The sequence below is a fragment of the Lycium ferocissimum genome, chromosome 8, assembly GCF_029784015.1.
Source record: "Lycium ferocissimum isolate CSIRO_LF1 chromosome 8, AGI_CSIRO_Lferr_CH_V1, whole genome shotgun sequence".
Lineage (NCBI taxonomy): Eukaryota > Viridiplantae > Streptophyta > Magnoliopsida > Solanales > Solanaceae > Lycium > Lycium ferocissimum.
Window position 1 is genome coordinate 10,221,733 of NC_081349.1, and position 5,711 is coordinate 10,227,443.

General features: G+C 34.7%; 1 long non-coding RNA gene across 2 annotated transcripts; it reads left to right on the forward strand.

Annotated features, from left to right (window-relative positions):
• Positions 1 to 87: 87 nt before the first annotated feature.
• On the forward strand, positions 88 to 5,704 carry LOC132067204 (uncharacterized). 2 transcript variants are annotated; one of them, XR_009417089.1, is made up of 3 exons: positions 88 to 525; positions 1,739 to 2,203; positions 4,936 to 5,704. It is a non-coding gene; the product is annotated as an uncharacterized LOC132067204 (long non-coding RNA). The 2 variants fall into 2 exon arrangements; XR_009417088.1 differs by lacking the exon at positions 4,936 to 5,704 and having other exon boundaries at positions 1,739 to 2,594.
• The last annotated feature ends 7 nt before the right edge of the window (positions 5,705 to 5,711 follow it).

The window sequence follows — 5,711 nt, forward strand, 5'->3', positions numbered from 1 at the left end:
CTTTTTCTCAGTTCCTCTTAAGTTAATAAAATGTGGGTAGGAGTTGAAAGAATATGTCTTGGTTACCAGATGGCAGGTTTTACTACACAAGAGATATAAGACACAATTCAGAAAGCTGTGGATATCATTACTAAAGATTTTCTAACTGCATTGAAAGATCGAGGGGATGCAAAGTTGATGATGGTGACTGAGAAGCTCCGGAGTTATATAGAGTCAAATCAGTTCCTGAATGAACCCGAAGGCTGGCGCCTCAGGAGTTCCTTGGAATCACACGTTTTCACTCCAGATTCAGATCATGATCAGCAGTATCATCACCAACAGAATAGATTCCATTAGGTCCCTTCTTTTTTCCTTCAGTTACTGAAAAATTGTTAAGTCCACAGACATCAATGAGATGCTTTGTTCTCATAATTTGAATATGTAATTTGCTCCTGTAACATTTGTATATCATCAATGATGGTAAAACGTAATAGTATTCCTCTATTTCTACCCTTCCAATTTTCATTTGGGTTTGAGTGGTATGAGGTAAGTCATTCCCCAGAAATACTTTCTAGAAAATGATTTCTAGGAAAATTCTGGAAATGTATTTCAGTGTTTGATTAGAGTGAATAATATTTTCCTGGATTTTTTTTTTCTTTTTTTTCTTGAACTGATATTGGTATTTGCTTAACGGATACTATTTGGATGAAATTTTTGAATATCAAAGATTGTGATAAATGTCCAAGTATTGGTAGAAGCTGTAATATGAATGAGATATCACATAAATTTGAAGGAAATGACTTTTGCCCAAAAGTGATGAAGTTATTTTCCCCTTTTTGGTGGTATTTCTCTAAACAATATTTTCGGGTAATCCAACACCAATAAGAGGAATATGGTAACGCAATGGAGAGGCTCCGTGGCATTGATCAAATGGCATGGCTGAAAAAGCTATAAGGAATGACAAATAAGCTGATTCAGTGTTGGTAAGTTGTTTGTTTGATTCTTAACCAGATTACAGATGGGTTCTCAGTAAGTTGGGAGTGGCTAGTGTTATTTCCATTTTCAAAAGAAGTCATTAGTCCGCAAAATGTAAGCCTTATTCATGCTGCATTAAGTTGATCAATTTAACATTGCTAATTTGTTTATGGTAGTAATTTTCTTGTTTTGCTTGCATCATATTGAAATGATTAGTTTCATTCTTATTCTTGTATTTCCCTTGCTGTTGCGGCTTACAGGTTTAAAATTACACCAAAAGATAATAGGAAATTTAAAGTATTGCATGACTGTATCCTCTCCAGAGGTGAGAAATTTTACAGACTATTCCTCAGAATCTTTGCGATTCTTATTTCTTAATTTCGTCAAAAGATTTAACCAATCAAATGTGGTTGCATCGGTTGTTCTTGTTCTCAAGTGTGTCTGTGGAAGTCTCTTTCTTAGTTCTCTTTCGTAGCTAAGTTAAGTGTTGGATTATCTTAAGATGTTTGACTTGCAATGATTTTTGTTTTGTCCTTGAAGACGGTAACCGGAAATGGGAATTAGCTGATTCGAACATTTATAATTTTGATACTGGGAAAATAGATCCGTTCATTTACTCATGGGGCCACATATCTTGCTGTTTCTTTTCTCATTGTTTAGATGGAGCCACACATTTTGCTCTGAAATATAAATGATACTCTGTCATTTTAGAGTGCAGGATCTGGTCACTTGATATGCTAATATGCTATTGTCATCCTTGTGTTTATTGATTTATGTTGTCCAGACAAGGATTTACATTGGTCATTTTGCTATCCATGTGGGCGGTAACAAGATATAATATCATTCATCTAAGAAGTTTGTTTCTCTTGCACGAATGGTACCATAGGTTGCAGCTTGGGAGCATTAGGTTTGTGGAAGAACATTGCTACAAAAATGATGATACTTGAGTTAAAGATCAAATTTGACATTGATTGATGACAATCTTTTACAAAAACTCTTTTAAGTCCACTTCCTATTTTGTCTTATTTTATATTGTATCTTTAAAGCAAAGGGTGATGCTATATATCCAGGATTAGTAATCATGACTGTATTGATGGAATCGCAATACCTATCGTCTAACTTTGGAATTTGGATGGTTGTATGTTATGTTTATACAGGTACATCTTATTTTTCTTAAGAGTCTGGTCGTCTTCTTGCTGAAGTAAGAAAAGGCAATGGAGATTCAATTTATTCTGTTGTTGGGTTGTTGGTAAGTTCTTCTATGTTAAACCTGGAAGACTACTGATATTCTATGCCTCTTTTTTTACTTCTTCCTTGTGCTGTTTTTTTTTCTTTGTGGTGTCTGTGTTCTTTTCTGGGTGGCGTTAGTTGATTGTTTTGGAGAATCAAAATCAAGATAGGTCCACGGATTGGGATTGGAATTCTGTATCTTTTGGTAGGTGTGTGGTAGTAGAGAAGAATGGTGTTTGATTTTGTCTGTCTCTAGGAACTTTCGCTTTGACGCTTGTTCTCTTTGCTTTATGAGTTGCCAAATACTCCTTCTGTTTAACTTCATCTTTAAGTAGCTGGGTTCCCAAAGTAGTACATATTGTGTTTGCATGAGATAATGATATGCATATGGTATCAAGTTTTTTTTATTTTTTTATTTATTTTTATTTTTTTAAATTCAAAAGCACCACTCTGGTTTAGGAATTAGGCATCCTGTTTATTATCTTAATTCATAATGTAAAGATATGGAGGAGGGAGACATAATGCCTGACCTCTCCTATTACAGAAGTGAAGTTGCTACTCCTAGCATAACATCTCTGGAGGTTATACATAAATTACAAAAGTTGGAGTTGTTAGGATGGCCATAGTTTAGGTTAACATCATCCCTTACATAGTATTGTAATAATGTAGATACACAATTCAATAATATTTCTCTCTCATAATTTCTCATATCTATCTATATATATATATATTCATCTGCCACACTCAAAAGAAATGAAAAACCAAATATGAAAAAACTTTTGACATACCATGCTTATCTTGAAAAGCTCACTGAGCAATTCAAGAAAATCAGTTTCTCTCCACCACCCAGAGAAAAAAGAAGTTCGTGGATGCATTGGCAACACTGGCCTCCATGATAAACATTCCTGAGGGAAAGTCCGCCCAATCATGATAGAACAAAGAAGTAGCTGGTGATTGCAACCTAATAGAAATTTTCGAGTTGACTCCCGGCATGTTCGATAGTGATCTTTTGGCCATTGAAAGGGCACCCAACGGTAACGGTAAACCTTGGTTTACTGACATCAGGGAATATATTGAAGACCAAACGTATCCGAAACATGCAACGGAAAATGATAAGAAGACAATCAGGAGTTTGGCAATGCAATTCGTTGCGTGGGGATGCAAATTGTAATAATGTAGATACATAATTCCGCGCGTCAATTCCGGCGACTGTGCTGCTGTCACTTTCTCTCTGGTGGGTTTTGTGCGAACCGAAACCAAATAGTACAACCTTTTTGTGACCTGCTTTGGGACATGGAGAGGTGAAGGTGAGGGGATTTCTCCAATTTTCACTCTCCCAACAAGGTTAGCTTCCCTTTATGTCCATCCACGATTTAAAATTTGATAATTACGATGTTTATGTTCGAATCCAGTACAATTTAAACTTATTTGATCAAAGTCTGATATTTATTGCTACTTTAGTGATTTTTTGGGAAAATTATGGTCTACGTCTATTTTTAAGATATTTACGCCACGTAGCCCCTACTTTGAGTTTGTTACCCGATTTAGCCCATATTTGTGTATAAACACCTTTTATACAAGGTTGATACATTATGTATAATGCTTTTCCCCCAGGTATAATGTTGTATACTCCCTCTGTCCCAAAAAGATTGTCTTACTTTCCTTATTAGTTTGTCCCAAAAAGATTGGCACATTTCTATATTTAGAAACAATTTAACTTTATGAGATGATTTACAGGCACACAAATATCTAAGGCTTTTGGACCACATATTTCAAAAGTCTTCATTTATTTCTTGAACTCCGTGTCAAGTCAAACTAAGACAATCTTTTTGGAACGGAGGGAGTAATATTGTATATTGGGTTGCATGGCTAATAATTTTCAAAAGCTGTATATTTTTGAAAATTTCCCTTTTTTTATCTACTTCATCTTTGCCAGTTTGTGTGATGATATTTCCTTTTTAGTCTGTCTTAAGGAAAGGACATATTTATATTTTAAAAATAATTTAACTTCAAATTCTTATTAAAAAAAAGACAGTTCTTTCTATTATATTAGACTATTATATTTTAATTTTATTAGTACTAGTTAATGATCCCATTTAACTTTGATGGGTTCGGATGTGGATGTTCGCATCCATTACAATTTTGAAATTATGGGATAAAATCTGATATTTATTGAAATTTTAGTTATGTTTTTATCTACTTCCTCTGTTCCAGTTTGTGGGATGACATTTCTTTTTGGCCTGTCTTAAAAAATGACACAATTCTATATTTTGAAAACAATTTAACTTTGAATTTCTCATTTTACAATGGAACCGGGGAAAATATACAGAAAAGATAGTTCTTTTCTACAATATTAGACTATTCTATTAGATAAGTATTAGTTAGTGACCGTGACTTAGTGAGTGTGATGAACTGTTGGCAGCGGTCCTACATTTTGTCTCTGTGGACCAAGGAGAAGATGATTTATGGCCAATCTAGTGAATAATCGTAGAACTTCTTTTGAATAAATTTCAAATATCTTTATTTCTTAAAGTCCATACCTAGTTGAACATGTTACATAAAATGGGATGGAGAGAGTACTATGCAAGTGGTATAACAGAATCTTGTGATAAATGGGGTTCACAAATTGTTTCAACTCACATGTTCAAATTCCAAGTATTGCATTCTTGCATTTTGTTGAATTCCTGTCTCCCACTATACATGTGATACTTTTTTGCCTAAACTTTGCTTCTTTTTATCTGCCTGTGATAGCTTATTCTCAAAAGACATGGAACATGAAATCCGGACAACCTATGCTTTCCGAGAGTGGATATTGGAGGCCTAAACCTGATGGGACAAGTCGTCATTGGTCAGAGCACTGGTCTTGTTGAAGGCGATTTCCTTATGAATAATCAGATGTGACATTTGAAATATGAATCTTCGATACAAGTCGAGCTTCATCAAGAACATGCACGCTAAGCCAAGCTAGGGATCACTTCTTTGGAGGCTTACAAGGTGCTTGAAATGAAGTTGGGAGAGGAGGCGCTATTTGTGCAAAGGGGCTATTCCATAAATGCAAGCCTTTCATCCCTTGAGAAGACAACCAAACATGGCTCTTACTTCATTAAAGGTATTATTGTAATAGCTATAGTTGTCTTCTTTGTTTATTTAGTATAAATACCACCTTAGGTTATTTCATTAGGGAGTTTTGATGAAATATGAATATTATTGTTATCTCTAGAGAGAGAACTTATGAGAGGCTTATGGAAAGCTCTTGTTGAATCTTGTTTTGTTGAGAGGATTGTTTACTTGGGAGCTTAGATTCCCTTGAGGTCATCCTAAGAGAATTGGTGCTTGATTGTATGCTAGTTGGAGGTTTTAGCTATTATAGAGCTTTAGTTGCCAATTAGTGTCTTTCCTTGTGTCATTCTATCCATCCTTTTACTTTCTTGTTGATTTCTTTGTTTCTCCATATCCATTATTGTATCAATCTTAATCATCACATCCCATTGTGTCCATAGACATTTTACATAGATACTTTAAAAAAC